Consider the following 19,835-nt stretch of genomic DNA (forward strand, 5'->3'; position numbering starts at 1 on the left):
TCATGCACAGAGTACTGGGAAGTTGCTAAGCCTTCTGGTTAAGAAGTTTCAAGTTTAGTCCCTCTGGAATGAGGTGAGAAGGCTTCTTGATCATCCTAATAGTCCAGGAGAAAAGCAAGAGCTAGACCCACAGTGATCTACAAATTCAACACAATCCCATCAAAATTCCAACAACCTTTTTAAAAAAAATGTGGAAAAGCCAATCCTCAAATTTATATGGGACTACCAAGGGCTCTGAATAGCCAAAACAATCTTGTAAAACAGCAAAGTCAGAGGACTCATGCTGCCCAATTCCAAAACTTAAACTACAAAGCAAAAAAATCCAACAGTGTAGGGTTGGCATAATGATAGACATAGAGACCAATGGACTAGAATTGAGAGTCCAGAGAAAAACCCACAAAATATGAGCCATTGAATTTTGACAAAGGCTCCAAGACAATTCAGTGGGAAAAGAACAGTCTCTTCAACAGATGGTTGGATCATCTGTCCCAACAGATGATGGGACAACTGGATTTCCATATGCAAAAGAATAAAGTTGGGTCCTTACCTCACACCATATACAAAAATAACTCAAAGTGAGTCAATGACCTAAACATGAGAGCTAAAACCATAATATTCTTGGAAGGAAACACAGAGCCAAATCTTCATGACCTTGGATTTCCAATGTATTCTTAGGTATGACACTAAAGCCCAAGCTATTAAAGAAAAGATAGAAAAACTGGACTTGATTAAAATGAAAAATGGACCTTATCCATCAAAGGACATAAAGACAACCTACAGAATGGGAGAAAACATTTGCAAATTATATATCTAAAAAAGGTTTAATATTCAGAATATATAAAGAACTCCTGCACTCAACAACAAACAACTCAATTAAAAAACGGGCAAAGGACTTGAAGAGCTATTTCTCTAAAGAAGATATACAAACGGCCAATTAGCATATGCAAAAATGCTTAATGCCATTAGTCATTAAGGAAATACGAATTAAAATCACAATGGGATGCCACTTTATACTTAATAGAATGGCTATAATATTTTTTAATGGAAATTAACAAGTGTGTGGCCAAAGATGTGGAGAAATTCTGAGGACTGATAGGGCGGGGGGAAGGGGGGTGATGGGCATGGAGGAGGGCACTTGTGGGGATGAGCACTGGGTGTTATATGGAAACCAACTTGACAATAAACTATTATAAAGAAAAAAAGATGTGGAGAAATCATAAGCCTCACTCTTCGCCATTGGGAATGTACAGTGATGTGGCCATTGTGGGAAATGGTAGTTCCTCAGAAAGCTAAATATAGACTTGTCATATAACTTAGCAATTCCACTCTTATACCTAAAAGAATTTAAAACAAACAGATACATGTACAGTCATATTCACTGCGGCATTATTCAAAATAGCCGCAAGGTGGAAATAACCCAAGCAAGTGTTCATCAGTGAATGAATAGATGAACAAAATATGGTCTATCCATACAATGGGATATTACTGAACTATGAAGAGGAGCGAAATTCTGAAACATGCTACAACATACTTGAACCTTGACAACATCATACTTAGTAAAATAAGCCAGACACAATAGGACAAATACTGTATGTTTCCACTTGTATTGGGCACCTAGAATAGGCAACTTCATAAAAAAAGGAAGTAGATTCAAGGTTGCTAATGGCTGGAGGAAGGAGAGAATGGGGACTTATTGCTCAATAGGTACAAAGTTTCCATTTGGGGTGATAAAAGTTTCCGAACCAGATAGTAGAGATGTTTGCACAACGTTGTGAACGTGCTTCATGCCACTTTAAAGTGGTTAACATGGCACATTTTATGCTATATGTATTTTATCACAGTAAAAAAATGAAAATGAAAAAAAGCAAGAGCTGGGACCCGGAGCCCTGGTGAAGGGGATGATAGTCAACCTGCTGTTGTCTGGATGAGAATCAATAGATTTCTGATCCAGGGCCCAAAACACGCACTCAGCAACCAAGAATTGAATATTTTAAGGCAGCTGCATTGAGGAAGTTGGGTTTTCTTTCTCCCTTTTAATTAGTAGTCACAAGTGGTTATAACTGAAGTATTCTTCCCATGGTTTTTTTCTGATGGGACCAAGTATGAGAAACACATACAGCACCATCCTTTGACCCGAGCATAGGCCTTATTTCTTTCCATACTCTTCTTCTATAACTCACTTGGGTGGCTGAGTAATCCAAGTGTCTGCTAACTAAATAGGCCCTGTCCACAGAGCAGCAAGGTCATCCTTCCTCTACTTAAAGGATCACCTTCCTTTTGGTCAGGCTTTCCAACAGGGAACCCATGTGCTCCAGTAGCTACTCAACCCAGTCCCCTAAACCACAAGATAAATTGTTAGAATTCTCATGCTGATTTCCCATCTTTTTTTTTTAACCTCAATTTTTACAGATGTTTTGTAATGTCAATAGGATAGTGGTATAAAATTGACAAAAATAAATGCATATACATATATATGGGGGGAGGGCTCCATGCCTAAAATTTTTCTTTACTGATAGAAGAATTTAATCATAAAAGGTAGGAAACCACTGCTTTAGGACCTTCAGGAAGAAGGAATCATGGCTCACCCCTTCTGAATTGGGGCTTACTATGGCCAGCTTCTCTGCTGGTTCCTTCCTCCTTACTGAAGCCTTCAGTTCCCTTTCCATGCTGGCTCCTGTGCTGGACCTCTTCTTTATCCACAAATGACTAATGGCACAAGACAGGTTTGTAAGACAGACTTACTGAGAGTTCTAGGGCAACAGAAAGAGATTATAACCCATAATAGTAAGCAACTTCAGATATTCAACACTCCTGTTCTGGAAAGTTCCTTGTTTATTCCCACCCCTGGGAACTTCGTGCAACCAATCTTCTACCCAAGCTCTGACCTCCTACTAAGTTCCTAGGCTCCTCGCTTCATCTTCCTATCATCTCCTCTTTTGCAGGCTTCCAACAATTTCTAGATGCCTGTTACTTGAGTATGCATGACAACAAGCACTGGACTATCTTTGCTCACATCTCTTTCTTCCAGACTCGATTCAAACATTTTGCCTTTGACAACCAAGATCTGCCTAGTAAGGTGCTTCTCTAAACCAAAAATCAGTCCCGGGGCGCCTGGGTGGCTTAGTCAGTTGGGCGTCCGACTTTTGCTTAGGTCATGATCTCGCGGTTCGTAGATTCGAGCCCCGCGTCAGGCTCTGTGCTGACTGCCAGCTCAGAGCCTGGAGCCTGTTTCAGAGTCTGTGTCTCCCTCTCTCTCTGACCCTCCCCTGCTCACGCTGTCTCTCTCTCTCTCTCTCTCTCTCTCCTAGAAAACAAAACAAAACAAAAAAAACCCCAAAAATCCGTCCCTTCCTTAAGCAGATTCTGCAGGCTTCCCAAATGATGATTCTCAAAGTGCACGGGGGCCAAGAAGATCCTCAAGCATCTGAATCATATAAGCACTTATTTAAAACACAGATACCCAGATCCCAGCACTAATGAGTCCAATTGCTAGTGGGGGACAGCCTGGGGATTTGCTACCCCAAATGATTCTGGTGCACACTGAGGTTTGAGAACCACTGGTGTTACACGGAGGTGACTCAACATGCAGATATCTATTTTTCTTTCTGTTACAGCTGATTTGCTACTGAATGTGTTTGGGCAAATTTATCTTTTGCCCTGTTCTCCATCCCACATCTTTGTTCAGACTTTTCCAAACCACACCTTTGACAAGTATTTCAATGTGACCCTTCAGGAGGAGGTGCCCCATGGGTACACAATTTAGTGAACTTACGGAGCCTCCGTAAAAATTAGAAAAAGGTATTCCTTACTCTGGAAACACAGCCCCACTCCCCGGTGAGACACTTTCCAAGTAGACATGGCTGGGGTTCAGCCAGGCACTCTTGCCAATAAACAACTTACACATCCCTGCCTTTGGTATAAACCACAAAATAATAATCGTCTTAGCTCCCTTTCTCAGATGTGTGCAACCCAGAAGTGAGTTAGGAACTAGAACCTAAACTTCCCAGAATTAGCGTGGAGAATGGCTGAAGCATCTATAGTCAAGCCTCTAAGACAGGTTTGTCTTCCTGATTAAAGAAGAAAGTATTCTGACACTTGTTAAAGTGGTGAGGGAGATTTTATTTAGGACTATTGCAATCAATAGGCATCAAGACCATCCCAACAGGGAAGAGAGATAGGGCTCAATACCTATACGAGCACAGGTTGGAATTCATAGCCAAGGAGCAGAGTGAGGGGCCCGGGAGTGGAAAATTATCAAGAGGAGATATCGAAGGTAGGAGGAATCTTGCTGAGGGCAGTCCACAGTGATCTGGTACCAAGGTTGGAGGGTGACCAGATATCATGCGTGGAGGGATTCTCTCTAAACCAACTTAGCAGGATTCTTCCTACAACTAGTTTATGCAGACCTGGCAAGGATGGGCTAATGTGCAGGCCTTGTCAAGAAGGAGGTTCAGAGGATCGTGGCTAAAGTTGGGTCAGAGAGAGATTCTTTGTCATTAACCAATGACATCAGAGTTTGTCTTGTTGATTACTCGATGGTGATTACTTGATTACTGATTACAGATCGTTCTGGTCTGAAGCAGCCATGGCCTCAAGGGCTACTGAGGTATGCTGGATGGGTTGTTCCTCCACCCAGTGTCTCCTGGAGATGGCTTCCCAAATTCCCGAATCCGGCTCCAACGTTTTGATTGTCACTGTTCTTATTATTCTGTTGGCTGTCATCTTTGCTCTTGTCAGCCTACTTGTCTTTCCAATTTGCCAACTCCGGTTTGCTATGAACTAGGAACTAGACTGCTTGGTTAATTAGAATGGTATTAACGAGGATGCTAGAATGCTGGTTGATCATTCTTGGGAGATCCTCGGTTGAATTCCCCTTTAAAGACCTGGCATTACGCATCCTCACCATTTCTAATTTTTCTCTCTCCTGGGATGGGGGGACTAATTAAATTAATACCAGTAAGTGATGTATTCAAGAAGTGAAAGCTAGGTATCCTTTCTTCAGAAATGTAAATTTCACAGCATTGCAACAAATTGAATACAGGCATGCTTGCAATGCTCTTGAGAGAACTCTGTTCCAAACACAGAAAGAGGTGGGCCTCTTAAGCCTGCCCCAAACAGGTAATGGGAATGTGACTGGGCCCTGTTGCTGTCAGTCAAATTTCCCCCAAGATGGAGGTCTGGAAAGGTCAAGTGCTTTATCTTCCTTCTGAGCAGACCCCAGCTGCAGGCTCTGTACAAATCGGGAGCTTGATCTGGTCTGCTCAGACACATGCAGAAGTAAATCATCTCACCAACAGAACAGAAATCTCCATCTAAAAAAGGTATTATATTTTTTGATGGAAAAGGTATTATATTTTTTGATAGAAAAAGGTATTATATTTTTTGATAGAAAATAAGGAGAAAACAAAATGATTCTTTGTGGATTGTAGGTTTCTAGATGTCCTGAAATATTTACCTCATCGCCAAGAATTAGAGTTGACCAAAGAGGAGAATCCACTTCTGAGTTTGACCAACAAACACAGTCTCATGTAAAATACTTTCAAGTGAAAGTACTGATGGGGCACCTGGGTGGTTCAATCACTAAGTATCCGACTCTGGCTCAGGTCATGATCTTGTGATTGGTGAGTTCGAGCCCCATATCAGGCTCTCTGCTGTCAGTATGGAGTCTGCTTTGGATCCTCTGTTTCTCCCCACCCCGCCCTTCCCCTGCTCACACACTCTCTCTCTCTGAAAACTAAATAAACATTTAAATAAATAAATAAATAAATAAATAAAGTTAAAGTGATACTTCTTTTTAAACTATTAAGATCTACAATGAGAATAAAGAAATTGTGTGAGGGCCAGAGAAGCTTTCCTGTACATACAGCTGGTAAACTTCAGGTCATGGATTTTATGACATTGAGGCTTACTGACTTGTAAACTTTCTGGCTCTCTTCTATTGCTCCTGGGTGAATTCCAAATGGCTGAGCTCACTGGGTAATAAGTTGCTTGCTCTTAAAAACAAAACAAAACAAAAAAACATACATAATCTGCACCTAGATAGTGTTGCTTTGTTCTGACGCATTCTTTTGCCCTGATAAAAGAGAAACATTGGATTTCACATACAGAATAGGAGGCTTCCCTCTGCCGAGCCAAGGGCTTCACTTTCTTGCCACTAAGGAAGCCACAGGCAGCCTTTGCTTGCTCTGGTTGCGAAGGTCAATGTCCTGTCACCACTGTTCTCACCTGGATGGCTACAGATGGTGTCGTCCAAGGCTCGCTTCCTAAATACAGAAATGCTGTGGCCTCATTCTAACCCAGTGTTCTTCAATAATGTTAGGCTATAAATCTAGCGTGAGAATATGTGTGTATGTGTGTGTCTGCGTGTGTGTGTAATTGAAACCAAAAGTCCACAAAATAATACTTACCCCTTATACTAATTTGCTAGAGGTGTTATAACCAAGTTCCACAGACCGGGCGGCTGAAACAACAGAAATCTATTTTCTCTCGGTTCTAGAAGCTAGAAGCTCAGATCAAGGTGTAGGCAAGTTTGGTTTCTTCTGAAGCTGGCTTCAAGACGGGTAGGTGGCTCTTCTCCCTGTGTCCTCACACAGGGTCCTCCTGTGTGTATCTGTCTCCTCATTTCTGCTTATAGGGATGCCAGTCATCCTGGACTGGGGCCCACTCTAACGATGACACATGACCTTAATTACATCTCTCAAGACCCTATCTCCAAATACAGTCACGTTCTGAGGTACTGGAGTTAGAACTTCAAAATATGAATTTGGGGGTGAGGAGGGCATAAGTCAGCCCATAACGCTCCCTTCGTGCATCCAGCACAGTCTGGTATTTTCTATTCTGTTCTGTGTAGCTGCTGTTGTTTTTTAACTTAAATTCAAGTTAGTTAACATACAGTGTGGTCTTGACTTCTGGAGTAGAACCCAGTGATCTGTCTCTTACATATGACACGCAATGCTCGTCCCAGCAAGTGGCCTCCTTAATGCCCATCCCCCCACCCACCTCCCCTCCAGCAACCTTCAGTTTGTTCTCTGTATTTAAGAGTCTCTTATGGTTTGCCTCCCTCTCTGTTTTTATCTTATTTTTCCTTCCCTTCTCTCAAGTTCATCTGTTGAGTTTCTCAACTCCACATACGAGTGAAAGCATATGATATGTCTTTCCCTGACTGACTTATTTCGCTTAGCATAATACACTCTAGCTCCATCCACATTGTTCTGTGTTTTAAAAATTCATATTGAGATTCTCTAAAATTTGATTTCACAGTCTGAGAACGGGACGCCACCCATGGTTTGAAAAACAGTTTTTAGTACCTTGTCTTTACCCTTCTATCTAGTGATTGGCCAAGGTAACCTTGATAAGGTATCAGAAAGCACAGCCCTCAGATCTTATCGAGATTCCTGCCTGTCCTCAGGGAGGCCTGGTGATGTGGAAAGATCAAAACTCTGTATAGGACACACCCAGATAGAAACCCCAGCTTTATCACTCACTCACTGTGTGTTTCTGATCTGAGGAGGCCCGGATCACAGTGGCCAGTCAAGTTTCTGGCTTGCTTCCTTCCTGAATTTATAAGTCCAAGATGCTAAGCCCTTAGGTCCTGATCCCAAAATTAAATGTTAGTCATGTTATGTCCTTTGGTCTCCTCAGAAACGATCGTGCAGTTTATCAGCAGAAGTGGGCAGTCTTTTCTCAAGGGAAATTTTATTCCTCACTCACACAAATTCCCCCATAAATCAGACACTGTTCTCTGAAAGTTGGCTTTACAGCCAGCCCTCTCCCCCATGCCTCAGAGAACTGTGTTTCGTGTTATATAAAGGAGTTCCTATAATTAGTGTTTCTAATTTGAATTATTTTTTAAGAGATTGTTAACATCCTTACCTTTTTTCAATTTAATTCCTAGTGAATTAATTCTAAGTGAATTTCTCTTATGCATAATTAGATTTTTTCTTTTGAAAAAAAAGCCTTTAAGTATAAAAAAGGCAAGCTGGTTATTAAATATGAATTTAAATTCTCTCCACCTACATCTCAATGTTCAGTGAAGTTTTTTGGGCCAGAGGCTTCAAATGATCCTCTTCTCCAGCAGCAAGAAAGTTGCTGTATACAAAGCTGTAGATGCTAGTACATTCCCTGGGGGAAATGAAGTACCCAGAAGGAGATAGAGTAGAACTGCTAGTTGGAGACTTGCCGGTTAAGAAAAAAAAGGAAAATGCAATGGCAAGTACCCAGGAAAAGTCACGTACACAAGAAAACCTAAAAGGATGCCCTCCTTTGGGTAGAAAAGGAACGTGGATCAGGCGATGCCCTGAGCATCTAGGACGGCAGGCGGTCTTATGAAAAAGGACATTGGGACAGTTTCCACTTTCTGGCTAAGGAAATGAGGTGAAAGGTGCATTTGAGGAAGAAATCATGCCAGCACCATTTTTAAGAACAGAAAGGCGACTTTCTGTTTTGCTATGGCGACTGAGATGAAACGCATTTCTCTACACACACACCCCCCCCCCCTTGTTTTTGGAAGTATACTGGCACAGTGTTGCATTAGTTTCCGGTGTACAGGTGTACAACCTGGTGATTCATCATGCGTGTTCACTGCAAGCCTGGATATNCCATCTTTCTCACTCACTTCTTTCCACCTCTACAATCTCTCTCCATTCTCTCATCTCACCACCCTGTTTCCAAAGTTTTCTTTGTACTTCTCTTTTCTTTTTCCTCCTCCCCGTTTAGAGGCATCATCAAGCATCTCCCAATACCATGCCTAAGTCCCTGCCCCCTTCCATACACCTCCACCCCACAGTGTGGAATTTAGGGCATAAAAGGCTATTGACCTTGATTCTAGACTTTGTGGTGCACACATTACCATGCTATGCTGTTCTTTGGTCCTGGGCAGCTGAGAGCTTATAATCCACAATAGACGATAGGAACTGGTCAGCTTTTGCTGGGTAACAAACGATCCCCAAAGCTCAAAGGTTTCCAACATCAAACCTTTATTGTTTTGCTCTTGTTATATATGGGCTACAGGTCAGCTGTGGCTTTGTTCCAGGTGACAGGATGACTTCAGTTCTGGTGCCCCTGGAACCTTCCACTCTGGAACCCAGGATGAAGGAACAGCCCCTATGCATCACGCTGTTCTCTGCCAGAGAGCAGGAACATAAGTAGCCAAGACAAACCACAGAATAGCATTTAAAGCTTCTGCTCTGGAGGTGCCTGGGTGACTCAGTCAGTCAAGCATCTGACTTCGGCTCAGGTCATGATCTCACTGCTTATGAGTTCAAGCCCCACATCAGGCTCGCTGCTGATGGTGTAGAATCTGCTTTGGATTCTCTGTCTCCCTCTTTCTCTCTCTGTCTCTCTCCTCCTTGTGCACTCTCTTTCTCTCAAAAATACATAAATAAGCATTAAACATATTTAAGCTTCTGCTCTGACATGTCCTCAATTTTGTTCATTCACATTCCATTGGCCAAGGCAAATGGCATGACTAAGTCTGTCAATATGCCCCACCTATAGGAAGGGAATAAATAATTGTAAGCAAATATATCCTACAACAAATAAATATGTGGGCATAAGCAGGAGATGGGTAACACACAGGAGCAGACATCTAGTAGCTGATGATTAATGCATCTTTCTCTTCAGTAATCTGGGCAATTCTTTGTCTTTAAAAAGACATTATTGTTGATACTACCCAAAGCAATCCACGCATTCAATGCAATCCCAATCAAAATAGCACCAGCATTCTTCTCAGAGCTAGAACAAACAATCCTAAAGCTTGTGTGGAACCAGAAAAGACCCTGTATAACCAAAGTAATGTTGAAAAAGAAAACCAAAGCTGGAGGCATCACAATCCCAGACATGAAGACAGTATGGTAGTGGCACAAAACCAGACACATAGACCCATGGAACAGAATAGAGAACCCAGAATTGGACCCACAAATGTATGGCTAACTAATCTTTGACAAAGCAGAAAAGAGTATCCAATGGAAAAAATGACAGTCTTTTTAGCAAATGGTGCTGGGAGAACTGGACAGCAACATGCAGAAGAATGAAATGGGACCACTTTCTTATACCATACACACAAATATGTTCAAAACGGATGAAAGACCTAAATGTGAGACAGGAAACCATCAAAATCCTAGGAGAGAAAACAAGCAACAACCTCTTTGACCTTGGCCGCAGCAACTTCTTACCTGACATGTCTCTAAAGATAATAAAAGCAAAAATGAACTATTGGGACCTCATCAAGATAAAAATCTTCCGCACAGCAAAGGAAACAATCAACAAAACTGAAAGGCAACCAATGGAACGGGAGAAGATATTTGCAAATGACATATCAGATAAAGAGTTAGTATCCAAAATCTATGAAGAACTTAACAAAGTCAACACCCAAAAATCAAATAATCCAATGAAGAAATGGGCAGAAAACATGATAGACATTTTTCCAAAGATGACATCCAAATGACTAACAAACACATGCAAAGATGCTCAACATTAGCTTATCTTCAGGGAAATACAAATCAAATCTATACTGAGATACCACCTCACATGGTCACAGTGGCTAAAGTTAACAACCCAGGAAACAACGGATGTTGGCAAGGATGTGGAGAAAGAGGAACCCTCTTGCACTGTTGGTGGGAATGCAAACTGGTGCAGCTACTCTGGAAAACAGTGTGGAGGTTCCTCAAAAAATTAATGATTGAGAAGTGCCTGGGTGGCTCAGCCAGTTAAGTGTCCAACTATGGCTCAGGTTATGATCTCACAGTCCATGATTTTGAACCCTATGTTGGGCTCTGTGCTGACAGCTCAGAGCCTGGAGCTGCTTTGGATTCTGTGTCTCCCTCTCTCTCCACTCATGCTCTCTGTCTTCTCTCTCTGTCTCAAAAATCTAAATATTTAAAAAATTAAAATTGATTTTTCTTATAACCTGCAGCTTAAACTACCACCCACAAACAGCTTGCTTATCCACAGCCATCATTCATGCATTTGTAGATCCCATCAGTAGCCCCACTGGTAGATCATCACACTTACAGGAAAAAGTCATTACTGACTGTGAAGGACTTTGTGAGTATATACTGATGACTGGTAATTCTCAAACTCTAGCAGGCATCAGAATTACCTGGAGGATTTAAAAATACAGATTACTTAGAACTCCCCTATGACCCAGCAATAGCACTGCTAGGAATTTACCCAAGGGATACAGAAATGCTGATGCATAGGGGCACATGTACCCCAATGTTCATAGCAGCACTCTCCACAATAGCTAAAACATGGAAAGAGCCTAAGTGTCCATCAACGGACGAATGGATCAAGAAGATGTGGTTTATCTATACCATGGAATACTACATGGCAATGAGAAACAATGAAATCTGGCCATGTGTAGCAACATGGATGGACCTTGAGGGTGTTATGCTGAGCGAAATAAGTCAGGCAGAGAAGGACAAATATCATATGTTTGCACGTATAGGAGGATTAGGAGGAACTTAACTGAGGAACAAGGGGGAGAAGAAGGGGGGAAATGGTGGGGGAAAGGGAGAGAGGCAAACCATGAGAGACTCTTGAATGCTGACAAAAACTGAGGACTGATGGATGTGGGGGGGAGGGGGGATGGGCATGGAGGAGGGCACTTGTGGGAAAGAGCACTGGGTGTTATGTGGAAACTAATTTGACAATAAACTATTTGTAAAAAATAAATAAATAAATAAAATAAAAATACAGATTACTGGGGCACCTGGGTGTCTCAGTTGGTTAAGTGTCCACCTTCGGCTCAGGTCATGATCTCAAGGTTTGTGAGTTTGAGACCTGCATCAGGCTCTATGCTGACAGCTTTGAGCCTGGAACCTGCTTCAAATTCTGTGTCTCCCTCTCTTTCTGCCCATCTCCCATTTATGCTCTCTCCCTTTCTCTCTCTCTCTCAAAAATAAATAAACATTTAAAAAATGTAAAGATTGAATTACTCTATGACCCAGTAATAGCACCACTAGGAATTTATCCAAAGGATACAGGAGTACTGATTCATAGGGACACACGTACCCCAATATTTATAGCAATGCTAAATACAATAGCCACATTATGGAAAGAGACCAAATGTCCATCAACTGATGGATAAAGAAGATGTGGTATATATACACAAGGGAATAGTACTTGGCAATGAAAAAGAATGACATCTTGCCATTTGCAACAATGTGGATGGAACTGGAGGCTATTATGCTAAGTGAAATAAGTCAATGAGAAAAAGACAAATATCATATGTTTTTACTCATACGTGGAAGCTGAGGAACTTAACAGAAGACCATGGGGTAAGGGAACGAAAAATATATATATTGTTACAAATGGAGAGGGAGGCAAACCATAGGAGACTTTCGAATACAGAGAACAAACTGAGGGTGGAAGGGAGTGGGGGGCAGGGGGCAAGGAAAATGGATGATGGGCATTAAGGAAGGAACTTGTTGCGATGAGCACTGAGTGTTTTATGTAAGTGATGAATCACAGCAATCTACTCTCAAAGCCAAGAGCACATGGTATACGCTGTACGTTAGCTAACTTGACAATATATTTTTTAAAAAGATGTTATTTTCTGGGTAAAAAAGTTAATTGTGGTTATTATAAAAAGTTTGGAAAATAATGGAGGTAAAATAATAAATAAAAGAGAAAAAAAAATCCATAATATCACTACCCAAAGGCAATTTTAGTACATCTCCTTCAGGAATTTTATCTACTAGTGGGTGTGAGGGGGAGAGGGTAGTTAAATTGTGATTATATTTCAAGATTTTGTATCCTGCTTTTCTTCATTAACATACTGCATGCCTTTCCTCATGTCAGTAAAATTCCATCACAAATCTCACATTATATAAATGTATAATACTTATTTTTATAATGTGGAAGAACAATTTACATCTTATCATTGGCTTTTGAATCTGCCTCTGAATTTGTATGCTACTGTAAATATTTCTGCAATGAATATCCTTATAAATACATTTTTATGGTGATTATTTCTTAAAGGTTATTTCCTTTATATAAATAATCTGTGATTATTTCCTGAAGATAGAATTTACCGAGTTATAATTGTGGTATAGTAAGCATTGTGTAAAGTGTGAAATTTGATTAGTGTTGACGTACGTACACATGAATGAAGTCACCACCATGAGCGGTAATGGATAATGAACATATCTACCACCTCCATCTTTGTATTCCTCCTTCTCCCCACCCTACTCAACCTAGCAAACAATTTCCTGTCACTACAGATAAATTTGTTTTTCTAATATTTTATAAAACTTGGAATCCTATAGTATGAACTTTTTAGCTGGCTCCTATCACTCACATAAGTATTCCGTGCTATTCACCTATGTTGCCATTATGATGAATATGTAGTGGTATCTCAGGGTGGTTTTATATTGGATTTCCCTAATGACTAATGATAGTGAGCCTCTTTTCATGCATTTATTTGCCATCCGTATATCTTTTGGGGTGAGGTATCTGTTCAAATTTTTTGCTCATTCGAGGCACCTGGGTGGCTCAGTCAGTTAAGGGTTGGACTTTGGCTCAGGTCATGATCTCCCGGTTCGTGGGTTCGAGCCCTGCGTTGGGCTCTGTGCTGGCAGCTCAGAGCCTGGAGCCTGCTTCGGATTCTGTGTCTCCCTCTCTCTCTACCACTCCCCTACTCATGCTCTGTTTCTTTCTGCCTCAATAATATATAAACATTAAAAAATTTTTTCAAAAACAAATATTTTGCTCATTCAAAAAATTAGATTATAATTATTGAATTTTGATATTTGGTATATAGCCTGTATGTCAGACCTTTATTTGATATATGATTTGAAAACATTGTATCTCTGTCTGTGGCTTGTCTTTTCATTCTCTTATAGGGGCTTATAAGAGTAAAAGTTTCCATATTTTTAAATTAATGTGGTAAGAACACCTAACGTGAGAGCTACCCTCTTAAAAAATTTTTCAGTGTATAATTCATTATTTTTGGCCATAAGTACAAGCTTAATACAGCAGATCTGGCTGAAACTTTCAACCCATTAATCAATAGCTCCCTATTTCTCTTTCCCTCAGTCCCTGGTAACCACCAGTCTACTTTTTGAGGTTATTAGTTTGAACATTTTAGATTCCTCATGGGTTATTTATGTTTCGTTTTTTCTGGCTTCTTTAACTTAGTATAATGTCCTCAAGTTTCGCCCGTGTTGTCACATCATGCAGAATGTTCTTTTTTTAGGGTTGCCTGGGTGGCTGAGTTGGCTGGGCAGCCAACTTCGGCTCAGGTCATGATCTCGCAGTCCATGAGTTCCAGCCCGGCGTCAGGCTCTGTGCTGACAGCTCAGAGCCTGGAGCCTGTTTTGGATTCTCTGTCTCCCTCTCTCTCTGCCCCTCCCCCACTCAAGCTCTGTCTCTCTTTGTCTCAAAAAGAAAAAAAGAAACATTAAAAGAAAACAACTGGAATTTTTAAAAAAAGAATGTCCTTTTTTAAGGCTAAATAATATGAAGTGCAACTTAACTTTTTTCTTTTATGGATTATGCGTTTTGTGTTGCATCTAACAAATTTTCATCTAGCTCAGGGTCACAAAGATTTTTTTTATGTTTTGTTCTAAAAGTTTTCCAATTTTACTTTTACATTTAGGTCATTTACATTTCGTTGTTTTTGTACATAGTATGAGGTACTGGGTACTGACATTAGTTTTGTTTTTTTTGTTTTTTTGCATGTGGGTATGTACTTATTCCAGCACCACCTGTTGTGGAGACTAGAAAACTCCACTAAATTGCCTTTGTAACTTTGTCCAAATAAGTTGTCTATGTAGAGAGAGCATATATAAATGCTCTATTTATGAACTTTCCAGTCTATTCTATGTCTACCTCTGTCTATCTTTTAGCAAATAACACACTGTGTCTTCGTTACTGTAACTTTATAATTAGTTTGAATGGAGATGGTTTAAGTCCCCCAACTTTGCCCATATTTTTGAAGCTCGTATTTCCATGTGGATTTTTAGAAATAGTTTAATGAATTTCAACTCCTCAAATAGGCTGCTGGGATTGTGATTGTATTGCACCGAATCTGTAGATTACACTGGAGATCATTAACATTCTATACTGAGTCTTCCAATTCATCAACAAACATGGTATATTTCACATCTATTTAGTTCTTGTTTCGTTTATTTCAACAACGTTACATAGTTTTCAGCGACAGGCCTGTCACATCTTTAGACCTCCAAGTATTTCATATTTGTTATGTTTCTTTTTTTTTTTTATGTTTTATTTATTTCTAGGAGAGAGAGAGAGAGAGACAGCGTGAGCAGGGGAGGGTCAGAGAGAGAGGGAGTCACAGACTGAAACAAGCTCCAGGCTCTGAGCTGGCAGTCAGCACAGAGCCCGACGCGGGGCTTGAACCCACGAACCGTAAGATCATGACCTAAGCGAAAGTCGGACGCTTAACCGACTAAGCCACCCAGGCGCCCCTATTTGTCATGTTTCTTAAATGGCAGATTTCAAAGTTTTCAATTTCTGATTTTTTTTATCACTAACATACAAGAAATACTATTGATTTTGCAATTTCTCTTGTGTGTTGATTGTGCAATTTTGCTAAACTCACTTCTTAGTTCTGGTGTCTTTTCTATAGATTTCATATAACTTTGCACATAGATGACCCTGTCATCTGTAAATAAAGCCAGATTGATTTCTTTCTCAACAATCTAAATGTTTACTTCTTTTTCTTGCTTTATTGTACTGTATAGAAACTCCAGTACAGTGTTGGGTAGAGTGATAAGCATCTTGATCTCTCACTCCTGATCTTAGGAGTGAAGCATTTTCTTTTCCAGCAAGTATTATATTAGCTGTGGCTTTTCATAGATGTCTTTATCAGGTTGAAGGAAGTTCCTTTTTATATCTAGTTGCTGAGAGTTTCATCAGGAATGGATGTTGAATTTGTCACATGCTTTTTCTGCATTAATTGAGATGATCATATGGTTTTTCTTTTTTCATTCTGTTAATGTTTATTATTATTCACTTTCTTTTATTTTCATTGTTATTTTTTTAAATATAGATTACATTGACAGTCAGATGTTAAATCAGGCTTTCATCCTTGGGATAAACCTCATTTAGTCATGATATATTATCCCTTTTACATATTGTTGAATTCGATTTGCTAAAATTTTCCTCAGCATTTTTGCAACCATGTTCATGAAGTATAGCGGGGTATAGTTTTTGTATTCTGGTTTTGATATCTGAGTAATGCTAGCTTTATAGAATGGATTGGAAAGTGTTCTTTTTTCTTCAATTCTCTGGAGGATTTTTGTGTGGGACTGCAATAGTTTTACCTTAAATATTTGATAGAATTTCTCAGGGATGCTAACTGAGCTGGAAGTTTTCTCTGTGGAAAAGTTTTAAACTAGACATTAAATGTCCTTAATAGCCATTGGGCTATTTAAGTTATCTACGTTATATTAAGTTTCTTCCTGGGTGAGCTTTAGTAGCTGGGGTCTTTAACAATTGTGTCCTTTTCATCTAACTTATCAAATAAATTGGCATATATATATGGTTGTTATATTATATTATAATATTAGGAACAACATATAAGGTTTTCCTAATATTATCCTGTTAATATCTGTAGTGACTAGGATCTTTCTCATTCTTAATACTGGTATCTCTCTTTTTTAAAATCAACTTTGAATTTTAAAATAGTTTTAGGTTTATAGAAAATTTGGGAAAATAGAGCCAAGAATTCCTATACACCTCCACCCACTTTCCCCTATTATTAACATCTCACATGAGTACAGTAAATTCATCACAATTTATGAACCTTGGCGCCTGGGTGGCTCAGTTTGTTCAGCTCAAGTCATGACTCATCGTTTGTGAGTTTGAGCTCCAAATCGGGATCTGCACTGACAGTGCAGAGCCTGCCTGATATTCATTCTCTCTCCCTCTCTCTCTGCGCCGCACCCCCGCCCCCCGCCCACACCACATGTGCTCGCATGCGCGCTCTCTCTCTCCCAAAATAAATATATAAACTTTAAAAAAATAATTTATGAACCAACACCGATGCATTATTATTAACTAAAGTCCATACTTTAATTCAGATTTCCTTTGTTTTTACCTCAGTCCTTTTCCTGCCCCGGAATCCCACACAGGATCTCACATTATGTTTAGTCACCAAATCTCCTTGAGCTCCTCTTGCTGTTGACAGTTCCTCAGATTGTCCTTGTTTTTGATGAATGTGATAGCTTTGAGGCATGCCAATTAAGAATTTTTTCGATCATACCTAAATTTGAGTTTATCTGATGTGAGTCTCATGATTAGAAAGGGGTTATGGGCTTGGGGAAAGAAAACCAGAGAGATAAAGTGCCATACTTACCACATTATATCAAGGGTACATTCTATCCCTATGACTTATCACTGTTGATGTTGACCTTGATCCCCAGCTGAGGTCACGTGTGTCAGGATTCTCCACTGTGGAGAAACCCTTTTCTCCCCACTTTCTATAGTTTACTCTTTAGAAGGAAGTCACTATTCCCATTCCACACTTAGGGAGTGGACAGTTAGGCTCCACTTCTCTGAGGACATAATATCTACAGGAATTATTTGGAACTTTTCTGCACAGGAGACTCTTCCATCCTTCTTCATTTATTTGTTCACTTTTTTATATTAGTATAGACTCATAGATATTTATTTTATACTTCAGGTTATAATCCAGTACCTTCAACTGTTTTGTTGCTCAAATTGTCCCAGTTTTGGCCATTGGAAGGTCTTTCAGCCATGTCCCTTTGAGCTATCCCATTGGGGGCGGTTAAGCACTTCCTTATTCTCTGACACCACAAAAGGCTCCAGATTCACCTCACCCCCGTCTTTGTTCTGATCGGTCAGTCTGACAATAAAAAGTTAAGTTCGAAACGGGAGTATTTCCAGAGTTGGTTAATATGGAGGCCAAACAAAACCAAGAACCCAGACTATTTTTGTTTTTCTTTTTACCATCCTTAGTATACTGGCCCACCTTTGGAGAGCTCCTCTAACGGTCCCCAAAAGGCTATCATGGTTCCAGGCATCACCTCTTCCCACATCCATACCAGAATCTGGAAAACAACAACAACACAACAACAAAAACAAAAACATGCCTACCTCTTCTGAAAGCAAAGGAAAATTTCCCATAAAATCCCTACCAGCCTTCCCCTCTCATCTCAATGGCCAAAACTGTGTCACAGGGCCATTCATAAGCCAGTCCCTGGGAAGGGAAAACAACTCCCTACCCCAGGTCTGAAGCCACTGCAAGGCCATCCTAATCTGAATGACACTGCCACACTTTGGAGGGTAATTAAAAATGGGATTCTGTTCACTTGGAATAAGGGGAGTTGGGGTAACAGGCGTATGCAAGGTAACAGTGCTGCCATGAAAGGCTGTTGGAATTAGACAGTCAGAAATATATGTCCCGGGGCGCCTGGGTGGCTTAGTCGGTTAAGCATCCGACTTTCGCTTAGGTCATGATCTCACGGTTCGTGGGTTTNTATATGTCCCTATGGATAGAAGAGACATGAGTCCACTGGTGGGATTTAAGCAGAAAGTGTGTGTTGGGTGGCAGTAGGGGTCGTGTAGGCTTTGCGCAAGATAACTTGTGAGAGCATGAAAATGCCCGCGATTCAAAAGACTCCCTTGAATCTTTTCTTTCCTTTTCTTCTATTGTCTCTGTCATTATATTTTGTTTTTGTTTTTTTAATATTTTTATTTATTTCTAGGAGAGAGAGAGAGACAGTGTGAGCAGGGGAGGGTCAGAGAGAGAGGGAGTCACAGACTCTGAAACAGGCTCCAGGCTCTGAGCTGGCAGTCAGCACAGAGCCCGACGCGGGCCTTGAACCCACAAACCGCAAGATCATGACCTAAGCGAAAGTCGGACGCTTAACCGAGTAAGCCACCCAGGTGCCCCTCTGTCATTATATTTTGACAACTGCCCTTCTCTCCCCTCTAAATTCTTTTATGACATTTTTGGCTTGAGGCCTTTTCTCTTCTAAAGGACCATGTAAGTTTCTAAATTACCAACTTCCCTTCTGGGCATTAGATAAATGAAGCATCTGTAAATGTTTTCATGAGTACAATGAAAGAGTTTAGGTCTCTGCCCTATGCCCTAGAAAATCTTTTGATAACTTGACAAAGATACAGTGAGAATCAACAAAGGGGAAATTTCTTCATTGCAAACCAATAGTCAGGGCGCATGTGGGCTTGATGTGGGCTGAAGAGAAGGGCGAAGTTAGGTGAGTACATGTGGGAAAAGACAAACACAGAAAAGAAAAAGTGACCCTGTCTTCAAGATTGACAACACATAAAGTAATGAGAAAACTGAGCCGCATTCCCACTGGTGCCTTCACATCACCCTATACTCCAAATAAGTCCTCTCCTTCCTGCTTTCTCCTCACTGTGCTTATTATATCAGTTAGCACATAGTCAACTAGAGGTAATGGGAAAAAAAGTTAAGCCCTAGGGATTTACTTTTTTCACATATTAGGAGTCCAGAGGGAAACCCTTGCTGCCATTTGTTTAGCTGCTCAAGTACATTAAGAACCCAGCTCTTTCTATCCTGCTACCTTCTGTTTGTTGGATTTTTGTCTTTGTGTCTGTTGCCTCATGGTCACAAGATGGCTACCACAGCTCCAGGAACCGTGGCTGCATTCAAAGCCAGGATGCAGTAAGGCAGCCAGATGGAGAGGGCTGATTTTCTTGCTTTCCATCAGAGTAATCAAAAACATTTTTTAAAACCCCTCAACAGACTTCCCCTTTGTTTCATTGGCCAAAACTTGGTCACACGGCCCCCCCACTAGCTGCAAAGGGGGCAGAAAAGGTGAGGACCTAGCAAACAGTGTTAGCTTAGCCATGATTGGCTT

Source organism: Crocuta crocuta, unplaced genomic scaffold (genome assembly GCF_008692635.1).
Source record: "Crocuta crocuta isolate KB4526 unplaced genomic scaffold, BGI_CrCroc_1.0 scaffold369, whole genome shotgun sequence".
Taxonomy (NCBI): domain Eukaryota; kingdom Metazoa; phylum Chordata; class Mammalia; order Carnivora; family Hyaenidae; genus Crocuta; species Crocuta crocuta.